The 19,504-nt window shown below is 31.8% G+C and overlaps 1 long non-coding RNA gene across 3 annotated transcripts; it reads right to left on the bottom strand.

Moving 5' to 3' along the window:
- Positions 1–6,423: 6,423 nt before the first annotated feature.
- On the bottom strand, positions 6,424–10,283 carry LOC141672446 (uncharacterized). 3 transcript variants are annotated; one of them, XR_012555530.1, is made up of 8 exons: positions 9,711–10,283; positions 9,534–9,600; positions 9,392–9,426; positions 8,092–8,229; positions 7,847–7,983; positions 7,163–7,287; positions 6,964–7,023; positions 6,424–6,843 (listed from the first exon to the last, which is right to left on the bottom strand). It is a non-coding gene; the product is annotated as an uncharacterized LOC141672446 (long non-coding RNA). The 3 variants fall into 3 exon arrangements; XR_012555529.1 differs by having other exon boundaries at positions 6,424–6,791; positions 7,847–7,988; XR_012555528.1 differs by having other exon boundaries at positions 7,847–7,988.
- Positions 10,284–19,504: the final 9,221 nt, after the last annotated feature.

The following is a 19,504-nucleotide window of genomic DNA, read 5'->3' on the forward strand; positions in this document are numbered from 1 at the left end:
TGAACCCTATTATTTAATTATAAAATGATTCGGAGGCCCGTTTTAATTCCGAAAAATGTTCAAAAATTCGTATTAAATACCTGGAAAATTATTTTGACCCCGGATCTTCTTTGAAAAATTATTTGGATTGAATATCTTACGTGCTATATGTTATATGTGACCTGATTGTTGTATAAAATGATTGGTCGTGCATTGTTTGACTATTTCTGCTGTAACTTTTAATCCGTACGTCGGATTTGGGTGAAACGAAGGGTAGATAGAAGCTTGTATCGAATCGAATGAGTTGAGAAATAGTGTTGATGAGTATATGTGATGTCTAACAGAGGAAGCAAGATGTAGAAAGGGAAAGCAAGTGGTTAGTGAGTGGGAACCAATTGACAAGTGTTAGTGAAGTGAAAGCGAATTGATAAGGCAAGTGTCCCTGAACTTTCATGTAATATACTTGTGAACACTTTTGAACTCTTTTCATTATGTTGCAATTATTCCCAGTAATTCCTATTCTATATTGCAAGTACTTTGAAGTACTTAACCCTAAACCCTGTTTTTTATTGATCTTGAGTCGTGAGCCTGATTTCTTGTAAACCCTTGATTGCTGAATTCTTGAATACGAACCACACCTATCTGATACTACTCCATAAATACATATCTACCACATACTGATCTTTGATATGAGATTGTTTATTAGATGAACCTTTGTGCATTGTATAACAGAAGACCATTCCTTGTAACATTTGCACCCTTGGTATTCTACACTTTGATTCTTTTCTTGAATTGAAAGCCAAGCTTCTTGTTGACCTTGTTATACCTTTCTGGTGTTGTGAAGCACCTTATGCTTTAAGATAAATGTTATTTATGATTCAGTTTATTGAAGTACATTTCTTATCATGTTGTTACTATGGAATTGTATTGTTTTTAAATATGGACCAGATTCATGGTCAGACCAGATTCGTGGTCGTATTAGGCCACTGGGTGCCTTGGATCCAGTATATAGAGCAAAGCTGGGAGCCTTTCTCGGGGTTAGTACGTGACTGATCAACAGCCTAACCTTGGTTTTTAAAATAAAAGTTAATATCCAATTCTAATCATTGTTTATCAGGAAACTTGATTCCCTATATCATTTCAGTTGATCAGTATTAAATCTCAGTGTTATCATGGTGACTTGATGAGCTCGTCATCTCACTCTTGCGAATATGTTTATGTCCTTTTCCAGTTAAAAAGAAATTTGGTGATGGCGAGCATCCCCAGTCGAGTGTGCCAGCTAGGGTTACAGGTTGAAGTGGAATGAGCTAGCGGGAGTTGTGTGGTTTAGTGTGAGCTAAAAGTTTGTAATAAAGTTTGACTTCAAATGTAAGATAAATAAATTTGGGATTTGGTACATTTGTAATAAATAAGGTTGTGGGTTGTGGACATACTTTAAACTGTTGCGATCCTTGATTGTGGTAAGTAGGGTGATTGCATATAATAATATTCATAAACATGTTTAAGTATGGTGTGTGTATGTGTTATGGGCCCCAAACTTCTGACCTGGGTTCAGAGGGTGTCACACTGTTCATCTTCACTCTCATGAGAGGTGATCAAAACAAGAAACAAAGAGAATACAGAGAAGCTCAGCACAATGATATATATTTAACTTCTCACCGGATTAACGTTATAATTCCTAATTTAACTCTTGTATATTCATAACGGCATTATAATCATTACCCGATAATTAAATCCTTAGATAAACAAAAGCTAGATCATTGTATAGGATTTGATTTATAAATCTTTGTAGAAGCTAGAAACTTTGTTGTTCTTAGGTTATAGCCGGTAAAGTTATTTACCGGAGTGTAGCAACACCCCTCGAGGATTTATATACGAATATATATTTCCCCGAATATATTGTGTTCCTCATTTTATGTTCCCAAATACTATTCAGCTCAAGAACACGGAACCACTAACCGAGCACTAAATCTATACAAACTAAAGGTTCGAAAGAATATTTAATTTAGTGATTATCGTATTCAACCCCCCCCTTCTAAGATAATTCGGGACCTAACATTTATCTACTAGCTTAACATAAGTTGTAATCTTCATTTTCTTACATCCTACATTCTCCTAGATGCTTCTTAATGATGAAACATTTTTTTCCTTCCTCTACCTTGTTTCTCCAATGATTTAAGTGAAAGTGAACCAATCTTTGAACCTGATTGTCTCTGAGAAACATCAGTCCTAACTATTGGTTTTGATTTTGCAACTGATTTCTTTTGAGAATAATCATAGGTAATATAGCGTCTAGATTTGGTATGGTTAAGAGAAACACTTGGGTCAGGAATAGGACTGGATGTGTCTTGTTTCATAGTGTCAGGATTTGGAAAATTGTATTTGTGAGGAATTTTGTTAGACATAAACACCCACAATTCTCTTGGTAATTCAAAACCCTCTTTTATGAAAGAATCATAATATGAGATTAAGAATCAACCTTTCATCGAGTTTCTCTTTATCTTCTGTTGCTTCTTGAAATCTTTGTACTCTAACTGTTCTTCATTTATCAAAAATAGCTCAAGTGGAAATTAATTTTGCACATGCATTATCAAGATATTCAGTATTCAAATTTGCATTACAAAATAGAATATGAACATTCATAAATTTAAAGCACATAAAAGTAAAAGAAATTTACCAGAACATGCATTAAACTTTAATATTAATTAAGTAAGAAATTTTCATTGATGATAGAAGATGATTACAAAATTGAAATAGAATAGATTTAAAAAAAATAATCATAACTCCTAAAAGCTAGAATACACTCATTCATCATTTTGTCTTCGAGTCTATTCATCGCCTGACAATGATAGATCCTCGACATAGAGAATGATTTTTGTGTACAATTACAACCTTTTCATGATTGTCTTCTTTTCCAACCTTTATCTACTAATGCCTTGGTTAACAAATAAGTTTTAGGACCATCAGTATTTGAATAAAGTTTGGCTTCATAAATGTTTCCATGTCTGTAAGCTTTGAAAACAATTTTTTTTGTGATCTTATGAACTATTTCACAGTGAGTATCATGAACCATAACATAGAAACCTCTGCTAGTAATTTGACTGATGCTCAACAGATTGTGCTTCAGTTCATCTACTAGAGCTACGTTTGAGATGATTACATTTCCAATGATTAAATTTCCATTTCCCAGTGTTTTTCCGACATTGCCATCATCATAGGAAACCATTAGGCCAACCTTACCATTGTCCAAAACAAGCACATTCTTCTTATTTCCAGTAATCAGAAATATAGAAATCAGTTAGAATTTTTAAGAACCCACACTTGTTGGGTCCTTTTGGACATCTTTTGTATTTTTACAATAAAAGAATTCTTATCAGGAATAGATATCCCTTCAGGATTTGTCTTGACAGTTTACACTGTATAAGATGTATGCACATTCAGTTGAGCAGTTCTATTTAAAACAACAAGTTTATTGAATTTAGATAAAGGATCATAATTATTATGATACAGATGATGATAATCTTTATAAGTGTAAATAGAATGCCAACTGGTACCACAATGAGAACAAGGGTTCTGTGGTTTATAAAATACTGATCTACCACTAATATCAAACTCAGGAATCTTAGTGACTATCGTTTTAGGCTTCATGCAATTAGTAGCAATGTGATTAGTATTACCATAGTTAAAACAAGCTTTCCTAGGATCATCAGGAATGTACTTATAGTTGCTTGCCTTATTTATTCCTTGTTACCATTTCTACCTCTCTTAGACCTAGATTTGTGAGTCCTAGCAGTTACCTCGCAAATTTTCTTGTGTAACTGACTTATAGAAAGAAGTCCTATATTTTTTCTTTTCTTTTCTTGTATTTTAAGCTCTTCTTCCTTTTTTTCAGAGAATCTAGGTTCAGCTCTCTTCTTATCAGGATTCTTAGAGGTAGAACCAACTTCATAGACAGACTTCATTCCATTTTTATCAGTTCTGACAAACTTACCAGGAGTAGTGTTATTAATATCCTTATTGATATTTCTATTAGTAAATTTATTATAACCTAGACATTCTTTCCAATTCTTATCACTGATGAAATAATGAACATTTCTTCCTGAAGTCATCCTTTCTTTCTCAAGAACTTTCTCTAGCCTGGCATATTTGATGTTTATTTGAGTTTCATTATTTTGGGCCTTTTTACATGCCTTTTCATTTTCATGCACGCATACTAACTCAGCTTCTAGGAAATTATTTCTTTCTCTAAGCTTCTTATTATCACCAATTAAACTGTCACATTAAATAGTCTTACTTTTAAAAGTGCCATGCAGAGTATAAGAAAGTTTTCAGTTCAAATTGATTATTAATATCAATAGGGAATACAAGAGAAGGTACCTTATCAGTTCCCGAAGCATCCTTTCCATGAGTTGCCATGAGTGCATAACATTCATCATCATTGTCAGTTATCGATGAGTCCATCCAATATTTGTTAGAGTTTGTTATGACCAGAGCTTTTCCAGTTGACTTAGGGCACTCAGTAGCCAGATGTCCCCTTTCATTGCAACTGTAACAAGTCACCCTGGTCTTGTCAAACTTCCTTCCCTTGTTGTAGTGTCCATCATACTTTATGAACTGGCCTTCGCCATCTCCAAAGTACATTCTGTTAAAACCACCTTTCCTTTATGATTTTGCAGAACTCATCCTTCTAAAGCCTTTAACCAGCATTGAATCCATTTCAACAACTTGAGGATTATCCAGTTCAATCTCAGAATCCTCATAAGTGTCTATGTCAAGATCTCATAATTCATCAGTATCTGACTCTTCCACTATGTTCCTTCTTCTTGACCTCTCACTTATCTTTTCCTTTTCTGTATGGGTCTCAGCATTAAGAGCCACAACATTCCTCTTTTGACCCTTTTTATTCTTCCTTTGTTGGATCTCCAAGTCATGAGTTCTCAGCAACCCATAAACTTCATCCAGAGTCAGTAAATCAAGATCATATTGATGTCTGATTATTGAGGCTTGTGTATCCCAATCTTCTGGAAGAGCTCTCAGAAACTTGGTGTTTGATTCCTGCCTATCATACTCTTTTCCAACCAATGATAGATCATTCAGTAGTGTCAGAAATCTTTCATAGATGTCAGTAATTGACTCATCACCCTTGGCATCAAATTGCTCATATTCTTGCACAAGAACAACTCTTCTATTCTTCTTTATTTCCATAATAACTTGGCGTTGTATCTCCAAGGGATCTCATATCTCATTTGCAGTCTTACAAGAAATTACCTTGTTGGACATCACATTATCCAAACTATTGTGCAGAATATTCCTGACTTTTGCATCCTTAAGCATTGAATCCTTCTCAGGATCTGACCACTTAGATTTTTCTTTCCTGACATAGTGTACAGGAACATACGGGGTCATAGCCACGGTTTTTATTGGATAAGGAGGTCCTGTTTTGATGATATCAACATATGCATCATTAATATCTTCTGGGAACATCAGCATCTTTACTCTCCATGTAGAGTAATCAGCTTTCTTTAGGATGAAATTTTCATGATTTCATACTTACTTCCAGACATCTTGACCTTTTCAAATTAACAATTAATTTGACCGCTATGATACCACTTGTTGCCCAATAAAGTAATTATTTAAGGGGGTTGGGTATAATTACTAAACAAATCGATGTATTACAGAAGTAAAGTAAGCACAAATGAATCAAATAATAGTTCATATTGATCTTTAATAAACTGTTACAAAACTCCCTCAAGAACGATATTTTTAAAAGTTGATAGGTTGTACGAATACTCGAGTTAAACACTTATCAGATATATTGTGATAACATATTATGTGTTTATATACTACACATCTATAATAAATCTCTATCAATTACAAGATATGTTATTGTATAATTGTTCTACTTTCTATAAATACACTACGCCTTAGATGGCTTTAACCAACACCAAAAATGTGTTGCTATAGACCCTTAAAAATGTTGCTATAGGTGGAAATGGGTCTATTACAACAGTTTTTCGGTGTTGGGTCTAAGGTTGTCACTATAGATATCTAACCTTACACCAATATCAATCTATAGCAACACAGCAAAATATGTTGCTATAGATATCAATTGCAACGTAATTTTCAGAGTATAGAAACATAGAGATGGAGTTGCAATAGGTATAACAAAAAATGGGCCCCACGTGTGGGCCCCGCATGGGCATTACAGGTGGCATGACATGTGGCAGGACACGTGGCTGGGTCCCACTGGCGGGATCACATTTGGGCCCATATGTGGGCCCTTTATCATCTATGCCAACACACCTATTGTAGTACCTTTAATGTTGTAAAAAAGAAATTTATGTGCATAATTTAGCACCCTATTGCAACACACTAATAGGCTATTGCAACACCTGAACTGTAAAAAATTGAAATATACTTTTCAAATACTTGATTTCCCATAAATCCAACAACATTCACAACCAATTCAGTTCATCCAACCATTTTTAATTACACTTCCAACCATTACATTCTGTCCAATCAACAATTACAATCCATCACACCAAAACATAACTTAAGAAATACCAGTACTCTTGCTGAGAACTAAATATGCAAGATAACGCAAAAGCGTACAAGTCTTTGATAATAACATAGAAGAGAGAAAACAAATGGTCTAAGTGCTACGACCACCGGTAAGAGGAGTACCATCAGCTCCTGTGTCACCTGAAATTGTCTCACAAATCTGAGCCATGTCAATGTTCACCCGGGGTTTGTTTCAAGTAATTTCTGCAGGACTAAGCTCACGTTGTCTTGAACCTTCTTAACTTTGGCAACTTCATTAGAGAGCTTCTTGTTAAAATTTTCTTCAACTTCTTCAACAACATGCTATTAAATAAATAAAAATATACAAAACCCAATTCTCTCTGCGAGCTTGATGGCTTTTCATATTAAATTATAAGAATCTAATTTCCTAAATTTATTGTCAATCAAAACAAGAAAACATACCATAGATAAGTAGACAGCAAGCCATCATGCAATGCAGAAAGCAGCTGACATTCTCATAGCCTACATTCATAGGCCAACAAAATAAGAAACAAAACAAAATAGCTAAATAATAAATTCAAGCACAAAACAACAGTCTAAATGTATCACAAGTTACAGATATATTATATCCTAAGGCTGGTAGAAAGTCATTGAGTTGTACCTTTTGCGGGCTGTAGAATTCCCGTGCAAAGTCCTCTCAGCTACCGCACGCCTCACAAACTCAATAAAGCCATAGCCTTCTGGCTGACCAGTTGACTTGTTATGGATAACTTTTACAGACAAAACCTACAAAAAATAATAACCTTCAGTCCATAAAACTGAGTAATTTGCAAAATTCTAATGTTCTAAACAAAGACAGCACAAAATTAATAAATAGACTCATAAAATTTGTCGGACCTGTCACGTTTGACATCAGTAGACCACTTGATAACTTCTATCGACTTGTCGGACTCTACTGCTATATTTTTTGAATTGTCGGACTCGTCGAGGTTGATCTTCCAAGAGCAGTAGCAGTAGGGGAAAAAATATCTAACAATGCATCAGACGTAAAATGCTACTTCATTCGGATAAAACCTATAGACCCTGATGATGTGAAAGATCCTATTTAATTGTATGAAAAAGATATTTCACATCACATGGAGTTTTATTCGAATGATGTAGCATCTTACGTCTGATACAATATGAGATTTTTTCTCATCTTTTTACTCTCCATGCTAGCCTAAGTCAAAATCAATTAAATCAAAGACCACTAGAGCTCTGAACCTCATAAAAAGACAACAACGCACAAGCAGAATTGATGGAGATATCTAATATAAAACTTATAATGGTAACCAGAATAACCTACCAAAACAGATATGGCCTGGTAAAACTTCCATATGTCGCCAAGCACCACCATACAACTTCAAAGCTTCAAGAAATTTCTAATGCTCTTCCTCTGTCCATCTTTCTCTCTCCTTTGTTATTGTAATAAGGTTTCTTGACCTGATCTAGAAGGTAAGGTAAAACATGGAGGAGCAGAATAATATTAACAATTTGAACTTATTTAACACCTAAAAATATTACTAGAATGCAGCCATAAAGAGAAGAGACCTTTGGCATATATTCAATGTCAAAGGAACTGAGATTCTTTGGTTTGGGGTCTATTGTCTCGGACTGCATTCTGGCCCCAATAGGAATCACATGTCTTCATATATCCGAGGTATTCTGGCTCTGGTTTTCAGTTTCACCCTATAGATGAAGAAGAAGAAGAAAAATATATATATGAAATTAATAAATGTCCAAGAAGAAATAGATTCTGAGGTATTACTTCTCATCAGAGCACCATAGGGCAGATACAAATAAAGGAGTTGACAAAAGGGTGAATCTCACGAGTTATAAGATTCGATTAAAATGTAAAAATATCATAATCTAAGAACATCACAATTTACACCAACATAAGTACTCTACATAATATGTAATGCAAGTATAACTATACAATTATATAAATGATAATCCTACATACTTAACAAGTATGATGTATCTTATAACAGAAGTTTCAACGATACTATGTGTCTGGTTAATTTACTATGTTTTTAAGCACAAGTACACAACCAATTATGCGTAACAAAAAGTTCTCAAAACTTACTCAGTACTCTAGAATTACCAAGTGTGTACTCGAAATTATTATTCATGCCAACAAAGACTTGACAGCAGAGTTTTCCTAAATAAGATAATAGAACACTATGAGTTTCTAGTGTATGTTACAGTTGTGCTAGTATGCGATTTGAGACATTATCATCTGCTTAGTTCATTAAACATTTCAAAATAATTATCAAGATCAGTCAGATACAAGATCAGTCAAATATAAACAGTTCAAAATAATTATCAGCAAACAAAATACGAACTTTCAAGTAGACTCACCTAGGCAAGTTACAATCATTAGGTTGCCACCGCCATACAGCTATATTTATTTTAACTACAGAAGAAAACCCTACCTAGAATAACACATAGTTTAGCTGTTAAAATCAACTTACATCAGTCTGTTAAAATCAACTGACATTAGGCTGTTAAAATTGAACAGGTTGCTTGGTACAACTCATCATATACAAATTGCATTAGAAAATGCAGGCTACTCTTATCAACAGAACTGCGAGGCTGTAGCTTCGAATACCTAAGAATACATGATCATCTACAGTGGTAAAACTCAGATGGTTCCTCCAATGTCCAGTAATCAATACGCACATGTTGACAACAAACATCTTTTTATTCTTATTTTAGATATTGGTATATACCCAATGTAATATCAACAGATAAAATCTCGAATAATCACAAAATTTGGGGCAATTGTTTACTCCTCAAACCTCAGCACAACAAACAAAAACACTAACTAATTTATTTCTGAAAAGTTTACCGAATCTAGTGAGCCTTCCCATAGCTTCAAACCTCCTGGTCCATAAAAAAAAGCAATGCAATTAGTTTCAATTAATTGAAAGAAATTAAAAATAAACAAATGCAAGCAGAATATAAGTAGCAAACAAAATGATGTACAAAACCTTCATATTTGCCTGGAACTAAATCAGAATTAGAAAGCGCGAAAACCTGTTGGGTACTCACCCGGCCCTAAAAAGAAGACAGGGCAATAAGGTTGGATAGTATACAAAATCAATAACTACGCAAACAAGATAATAAACAAAAGAAAGAGCAAAAGAGGTGTAAATGGCATAAATAACCTTGAGTAAGGTGAGATCATCCAAGTTGAGGGGCTCCAAAGTGAGATTTACAGAAAAAGAAAGCTGTTGTGTTGTGTTTGCACAGAGAAGTACATTAGAGGGAACTTGTTAAGCGAGAAGGGGATTATTAAGCGAGGTATCAAGAAAAGACAAGGAGGAAAAGATTTGGTTCGAGCTTGTTGAGGAGCTCTGTTTGTGAAGCAGACGTGTACTCCGACGCTGAGTAGAGCTGCACCGGTGAGGAAAATGACGGCTGAGAGTCCTATACATAATGGGATTATCTAGTTGATTTAATCAAAAATTGCAGTTCTGTTGATAAGAGTGGCTTGAATTCATCAGAAATGTTCATCTCCTCATCATCCGAATCAACACCAAACTCAAACCTACCAGGCGAAAACATAGACCAAACCAAGTACATGATCGCAGTAGTCAACGCACCCGATCGAGACAACTATTGCGAATAGATGACCAAATATCTTGGAGCTGAGGCGGGTTTAGAGAGCGGAGATTGGTGAAAAAGGTGTTGGATTTGTAAGAGATGTTGTTAGGGTTAATTGGTTGGGTGTTATTGAATAATTGATTCCCCTTTTGCTTTTGTCCAAAATTTCACTTCCCGCTTTGTTAAAATTAAGCCGCTCAAACCCCAACAAAATTTCACATGGCCGGGCCCATCTACATTTTTTTAGTTTTTTAAATATCATAATATAATATATATATATATATATATTGTAACGACCGACAAAACACAAGTAATATTCTAATTTTTATTTAGACCGCCTCAAAAATTTATAAATTTTAGCCCTCGAGAAAATTTTGCTTTTGTACCCGGATAAAAATAATAAATAGATAAATAAATAAATGAATAAATAATTAAATAAAATAAAATTTGAAGCTAGAATTAATTCTTAGAAAATTTTATCAGTCATTTAAAAAAAAATTATTCCGTGTGCGGAGATCCCTAATTTTATTTATAATAACTATTAGTCATTTATTTTATAAATTTATTTTTTTTATATATAAAATTGGAGCAGCTAATTAATTTATTTAGAATACTATTCTATTTTATTTTATCTAGTAAAATTATTTTGTTAGATTTAAACTCTAGTAATGATTTATTTGAGACTCAATAAAATTAGTACCATAATTGTTTTTAGATATTTTAATTTAACTCACCTAGGAAATTTCTTATCTTTATTTATTTTTATTTAGTTGGTAATAATCTTTTCATGATAAAGAAAAGTGATAAATAAAATAAAATGCTTGGCTTATAATTGAAGCTTCTCAAATATTTTGAGTAGAAGCATCGGGAAGTTAGATTGTTTTTAGGAAGAGTCTAGATAAAGATACCCTTATAAAAAAAATAATTAGGGTTACCAAGGTTATTTTAGCCGTCTGTGAAGAGTAAAAGATCAGGAGAAAGAGGGAAATTAGGAGATTGTGTAATACAACTAATCTGCATTCAAGGTAACTACTGCAAAAATTTATCTTTCTTTACTAAGATTGGTGTCATTAACCTTAATTTATTTTTAGAGAATAATTAGGGAGTAGATTAGTATTGTGTTATTGTTAGGGAATTAATTTTTTGGCAGTGTAGTGCAAGATTTCAGATTTGAGTTTAATTATTCATATAACAAAAAAAAGGGGTTACTGGTAAGGGGAAAATAGTAAAATTAGGGTTTAGGTGCCCTTTTGTTTCACAGATGTGTTGAGAGTTTTAATTTACAAAAGCTAAGTAGGGGGTAGTTGTTTGTTGGCTACGGGAGAAAAAGGGGGTCATGGTGGAGGCCACCACCGGCCGCGACGGCAACGGCGGTGGTGGCAGGTTGTTGGTCGGAGGCGATGAAAAGAAAAGGGGAGAGGAGAGATTGTTGGTGAGTGGGTGAGAGTTGATTGAGAGGAGAGAATTGGGTGAGGGTTTGGGTATTGCTGGTGCAGGGGAAAAGAGGGGGGGCGACGACGGAGCCACCACCAGCGTGGTGGTAGTGTTTGTGGTGGTTGCAGAGATTGAGGGAAAGAGAGAGGAGAGATTGATTGAGAGTGGTTGAGAGGAGGAAGTTGTGTATGTGTTTGTGTGGTGTTGGTTCACGGGAAGGGGGACGGCCGACGGAGCCACCACCGGCGTGGTGGTGGTGTTCGGTAGTTATAGAGAGTGAGAGAGGGAAGAAGAGCGAGACCAAGAGAAAGAGAGAGAGGGAGAGAGAGAGAACAAGAGAGAGAGAACGAGAGTGAGGGAGAGAAAGAGAGGAAGAGGGAGAGAGATTTTAGCCGGAAAATGGGTGGGTAATAATTTCTGAAAAAATGATTGATGGGAGCTTGTAGATCGCGCCATGGGCAGCAGGATTATGTGAAGAAAATTATGTTTCGGGTTAGCTGGAAAACGGCCGGTGGCGGCGGCTCCGGCCGGCGGCAGCCATGGAAGGTGATGAGGTGGTGGGGGAAGAAAGGTTGAGGATGAGTTTGGGGAAGATGGGGGTAAATCTGTAAATTGGTAAAATAAAATTAAAATGAATTGATAAATAATAAGTATTGTTAATTGGATAATAAAAAAATGGGATAAATAAAAGTGACATTAAAACAAAAAAAAGGGGGAAATAGTTGGATTAATGGGAAAAAGAAATTAGATAAAAGTAACGTATTATTATTTTTGGTTAAACAAGAATTAGAGTATTAATTTATGGAATATAGTATAAGTGGTGATTAAAAAATAATACAAGATACTTAGAGTGGATGCATTGTTACCAAGTTATTTATTAGTAAAATAATTATAAAATAAAAATAGAAGAGTGTAAATGTGATTATAAATAAAGTCAAGTTTTAGGGATATTATCGTTACCTTAGTATAATTTAATAAATAAAATGACTCGATTAATTCATTATTAAAATAATGAATTAAAAATTTATTTGGCATTAAAATATTTTAAGAAAGAATATTTAGAGTGAGTGTTTGAGCTCCTTTGTCGAATATTATTTAATTTTTTTCCTTATTTTATGAATTGATAGAAATTCTATTTTCCTCGTGGAATATTGGAGCAATATTGACCTCGCGTATGGTTTTAAATTATTATAATTATTCCTAGCATATGGGCGAGCAAGGCAAGTTTACTACCTCTCCACTCACCTTAAAAATATTTGTTTTCGTAAATGTTTTTAATTATATTTTTCTCAAGTATTGTTATTTCAAATTTATTTATTTATTTAAGAATGATTTATTTTCTGAACTTTTAAAATATTATCATTATTTTGGATTAGCTATTTGTATTTAAATTTCTTCAATCGATTACCCTATCTTTTAATAAACCTTAGTCGTGCTCATTGTTCGAGACTACTCCTTTTAATTTCTTTTAGTTAAGGTTTGATTTCTTAATTCGGGTCAACCACATTCGTTTCTTGTCGGTTACTTCTATTATCCAGATGTATCCACTTTTATTGAAATCAAGGACTGATTCATTGTTCGAATCAGAAATTATTAGGAAATATGTTCAGTTTATTACACGTAGTGATTGGTCATACTCACAATAATCCTGAGCGTTATTTAGTCGTTTGGTTATTCTTCTGATTTGAAATAACCAAATAACTTTTCTTTGAACTTGACCCATCTCTTTGTTCGAGATGGTCACCTCCTTTGCTTTCCAGACGATGCCTTGTCGTTGTCATCTAAAATTATTTTCTTGTTCTCTGGATTAATCCATTTTTCGGGTTAATTTAATTTATTTGGAAAGTGCTAGCTGTGTGCTAGACTTAGCAAATAAATTTTCTAGTGTCTAGCTTCGCTATCAAGGAATTACTCGGGGATTCATATTCAAAACTGGTCAACATGGTCCAGAAACGTTGACCATGATTATATGGTCCGGAAACGTTGACCATATCCAATCTGGTCCATGATGGTTAACCATGGTTAGTGACAATGTGTTATGTTCAAAGTGACATTTGCTCCGTGGTAGACAGGGTTGTGCGATAACCCATTTACGATTAATTGCTAGCAAAATTTGAAATGTAAGGTGGGACTTGCCTGAAGGCATTGATCATGCTACACGCGTGTTCTGCAGGAGTCGATACTTGTGACATGGTAGTTGATCGAGCCATGGGGTATCGAAAGGTGGACGACCAGTATAATCTTGTGTCATGTTATTTAAAGATGTGTTTGAGTTGTAACATTCTCATATTTGAGTTTTATTATTTAAGTCGCTAGTTATCGTTTATTCTTAAAAAAAAAATTCAGTTGTATTATGTTATTTTCCTATTTTTGGGTGTTGGTTAAATAGTGAATTTGCTGAGCATATTAATGATCACTCTTTCTATCATGACATTTCTTTTAGGAGTCAAATCAGAAAGTGATAAACACCCAAATCCGCGTGCAAAGGGCAAGGAAAAGATGCCAAGTTCAAGCATGGATCGTTAGATTGCTGTGTGCCAGCTATATGCTATGGAAGTCGCCTAACAGTGGAATAAATTTTAGTTATGTAATAAAGTTCTAGTGGTTGATACTTTGGTTCGCGGAGTATGTATGGTATTAGTAAGTGATCCTTGGACCTGTGAACGTGATAAGATAAATGTAATAAAAGTACTTTTTATGCTATTGTAATAATAAACAGGTATTTGATACACTGCATGATGTGGCGACCCAAATTCGTGAAAGAGCGGGTTTGGGGGTGCTACATATATATACACATTATATTTATTAAATTTACAACTAATTTGTTACTTTAAATTATTTTTTATATATTCAAACCTATTTTAAATAAAAAAAGTGGTTTAGTGATTTTAATTAAAATTAGTAGTATTATTAAACTAATTATCAGAATCTATTCTCTTTTTTAAAATTTAACAAAATACTTCAATATTTATAATAATTTATTTATTTGGTGGACTTTTAATTTCTGAAAAACTCCATAAATAATTTTTATTCAAATAAATTATTTTTAAAGAAAAATTTAAAACTTTATTTTAAAATAAATTTAAATTCTATACATACTACTTTAATAAATTTAAAAAAACTTCCTAGTTATTATAAACTATTATTTTCAATATTTTTATTGATTTCAATGTAAACATTTATTAATTTTAAAACTAAATTTAAGAAATAATATATTTAGTCGTCTATTAAACTTTGTGCGGGGATATAAATATTTGAAAAAAAATCCTTTGAATGTAATAAACCATGTTGTATCAAAAACTCTTACTACTTACTCGTCTTTCAAGAAATAATAAATATTCCAAAAACCAGTATTGTAGTACTAATTTGTTAACTCAAACTAGTAATTAACCGAGTGCATTGGACCGATGGATAAGAGAATCGAGCTTGTCTCGAGTAATTAGAATCCTGAAGTCAATTGACCGAGTACTCGAGTACTTTGATATCAAAAATGAGTATTCAAAAAATCGAAAAAGTCAGTGTTTATTTATATTTAAAAGATGCAACAGACTAAAAGTGATCTTGAAATTTTATAATCTTGGTAAGAATCGTATCACATATAAATATCTAAATGCATGATGTGATACAATATATAACATTTAATTTATGTCATTTTCATCTGTTTTAAATATTTAATTTACTAAAAATCAATAATTTGGATAACTAGAATCTGAATCATAAAACGAGATATTTTAATCAATTTATAAGGAACTTTCTTTACCATTCAAAATTGTTGTCGTAAGTGAATTGAGTTTTTCTATTATCAAACACAATTTAAACTTTTTTTAATATCGACGTGAGACAAACCTGATAAACTTGCCAAACACAATTAACGATTTGAAAGTGAGTCAAGATCAACTTTTTCAATACTATTTTGAATCGAACTGAGTTGCGTTTAAATTTCATAGGAAAATATACAAATTTTATCATTTTTTAAATTGTTTCAAACTTATTGTAAACAAAAATTGCTTCGACCTTATAGAGATTAGGTCAAATTTGTCGAATATTAAAAATCATCGGTTAGTCATTAATTTAAGAGAGGATAGAGGATGATATACACATAGTTTACATTTCAACTTTCGTATTTCATATTTTTATCATACAAATTCATGAATTCATGCATGTAGTAGTACTTCTCAAATAGAGTTCGATCTCACCAAGTTTTGAGTAGAGTGTGATTCAATATTGAGTAAAGTTCGTATGAAATTAATATAGCTTAACTTCCTCGATAGTTATGGGCCTAATTATGTTGTTCAAAATTAAATAAGTTTAGGATGGTTACTTACAATTTGGGCTGAACTTATCAGTAATCTCATAAGTAGGTAAAATGACTGTTTTATATATGTGACAATCTAGAATTCGAGGTCAAGATTGAGAAGTCATGACACTACTTATAAATCAAACTGTGCATAGTAAATGATATAATAATAACTCATAGCGCTTCAAATATTTAGTACATCATAAGTTATAAAATAAATTACAACTATCAACCAAAAATATAATTTTATTAAAATCATTTTAAATCATAAAATTAGAACTTCGATTTGGAGCTGTCAGATAAAACAGATGTATCTGAAATTAAAGGATTAAACAACCAAAAGTCTAACAATCACTCTTCTCATAAGACCTTTTACCTGGGTTCGTACACAGAATCTAACGGTACACGGGACCATTATAGACACTCTCACAAGCTGTGCATCTAAATCTCTACATATGTTTAGGGTAATGATTTCTGGAATGAATGGTTATTTTGTTTCAAAAATGTTTCTTATCCTAAAGATTTTGTTATAAACAATTCTATTTTGCAACCGTCTTTTGAAATCAAACTCTCTTGTTTCATTTGTATAGTGCTTAATGCTCAAAGATAACTTTGTAAAACCAATATATTTGCTTATAGTATAGAACTTATAAATAAAGATACAAGTGAACAATCCGGATGGACCTCCATCTGGTCCTATAAGGTACCTAAAGTCAACTATATCGGTCTTCTTAGCTACCGGTCCATCTCCGTATTCTATAACGCATGGGTCCATCTTCATGTGAAAAGTTATATTAGAACAGTTCAAAATAATATTTATTTTAATATATTTATCAACCTTAGAAATCATTAAAACTCTTTGAAATCATTCATAGTTTAAATTTTAAAAATTCCATGTATGTGAATAACGGTTGTTAAGAATATATAATGCAAACTATGATTCAAGGATAAGCATAGGTATTAACATGATACGGTGACAGTATCATCATAATCATTTATCACATTTAAATTTTTATACCACTTAAAAGATAGGGTTAGGGGTGTTCACGGATTGATTTGGTCCGGATTCTCATTTTTCCGAACCGAACCAGTAAAAACGGTTTTTTGAAAATCAAAACTGAATCAAACCAGTTAAACGCCGAAACCAAACTAAACCAGACCATAAAATAATGGATTGGTTCGGTTTCGAACCACGGTTTAAAGATAATCATTTACTTTTGTTTTGTTTTTGTTAAATTAATAACGAAACAGTTATTTAAGTAAATGTAATATAAAAATTATTATATATCAGTATTATATATCAGTAATATATATTTATAATATTTAATTTTCATATGAGTGTCATATTCTTTAATTTAACTTAAATAATACTAAGTATATGAATTAGAGTAAAACTATAATATATTAACAATTAACTCAGGTTTTAACATAAAAATTATCTTGATGTTTCAATATGATATACACCCACATATACACAAACCCATAATTTATAATCGTAGCTTATAGGTATATACTAGAATTTTTATATATTATTATATAGTAGTCCAGTTTGGTTTAAACGATTTTTTTGTTGGAAAATGTAATAAAATCATTAATGCGTAAACAATTCGATTAACTTAACAATTAAAAATGGTTTTAGCGGTTTCAATTTTTCTTTGTTCAGATTGCCGTGGTCTGATCCGGATTCACGGTTTGGCGGATTTTTTGAATACCCCACGATAGGATAGAGTCACATAACTTAAACTATATTAATGTCACATAATCCAACCTTTTCTTTTTCTTTTCTAAACCAAGCATGAGAGAGAGATAGAGAGAGAGGTTGTTCGGGAAAGAAAATATAAGGCAAAGCTGGGTTAAAAGGGGCAGGGGCAATCTCGCATTTTCCTAAATAAAAAATAATTATTTTCTTATATTTAATTAATGCTAAAAATAACTAAAATTGAACTATAAATTTATAAAATTGTTCATAAATGGTACAGATTAATACAAGTTTTATTTTTAAAATATAGAATATGAATTAAATTTTTCTCAACAATTTTAAAATTATTTATGAGCGAACGGATTATTTCATCTATATTTTACAAGATAATACTCAATAATAGAAATAATGATTACAAAATTATTTTAAAAATATTAAATTACTATAATAAATTTAACTATAATTTTTACAAAGTGTCTAGGGGTATTTTAAAAATTATAAAAAAAATTATTGATTTAAATATACTGCAATGATTTTGTAAAAAGTTTGAAGACAAATTTCACAAAATAAATCATTTAAAATCATATACGGATTATACTATCAAACATGCACAAGGTAAATATCAATTACTTTTTCAAACATTGAATAACATCATTTATTATATTTTCTATTTATAATTATGCTTATAGGATAGCTTTTCGCATTTACTAGTCTTATAAGAAAATCAAATTACTATCATATTTCATATTCACTTTATTTGAGAAATCACATACACACTTATGGGTCACATAATTACCTATCTGTACATTCTTTTTCATCATCATGTTTAACCATTTTTCAAAATTTAACAATATGATCACGAAACATTTATGAACTGACGTTATAAGTCGTCTAACCATTAAATACATGATCATAAGTGGCTTAGTAAGCTATTTAATTTTTGAAATAAATTATATTTAAAAAAATTATTTCACATAAATTGCATAAAAATAATTAATGCACACTGATTCACGGAAATATAACTCGCCAAAATTTCAGATATTATAATACCACTTGAAAAACGCGAGTTTTTCTTGCGCCGGAGCATAAACACAAATAAAATATGCGTTGTTATAAAAATGTAAGTTAAATTTCCATTTTCAAACACGAAAAACATTTTTTTGAATTGTGATGGAAAATGCAAAAAAACAATTGTGTTAAACAGATTACCATTGAAAAACATTTAGTTTGAAAAAAATTATAAACGCATATAATAGTTACGTTTATGTGTGAAAATAAAAAAAATCACAAATTATGATATTTCAAATTATTTTCTTTGAAATTATGAGATTAACATTTTGTTTCTCACAAGATTATGAGTAGTGAGTTTCTTATAACCCTACTCAATTTGCAAAAAATCATATTAAAGTTCATTGTATAATATGTTTGAATGTCAAAATTAAAATGAAATATAAGTTACAAACTAATTTTAAATAAAATATTTCTAAAATAAAATTTAAAAGTCGACTTTAAAATGTGTAAGTAGTTATTCATGTTATTTATGTTTCTTAAGATATAACTTAAACCCCGTGCGATTCACAGGTTCTTTAATATTTATATATTTTAATTTATTTTATATAAATTTTATTAAAAATTTCATCTAAATAATTAAATTTTAAACAATATTCATAAGAATATCATTTTAATATGAATGTGTATAATTTCAAGATTATGTGACATAGCATAATTGTATATAATTTTAATTTAAACTATTAACTTTATTCTTAACATTACAAATAAATGCTTATTATGGTGTGATTCGAACATGACAAATAGAACTTCTTTGGTAGGAGGAATTCGAACTTATTATGGTGTGATTATGCATATTTTAGTACTCAATAATGTTTGTTGTTGGTGAGATTCGAACCTTGAAACTTATTTGTATC

This window comes from Apium graveolens, chromosome 7 (assembly GCF_009905375.1).
Source record: "Apium graveolens cultivar Ventura chromosome 7, ASM990537v1, whole genome shotgun sequence".
Lineage (NCBI taxonomy): Eukaryota > Viridiplantae > Streptophyta > Magnoliopsida > Apiales > Apiaceae > Apium > Apium graveolens.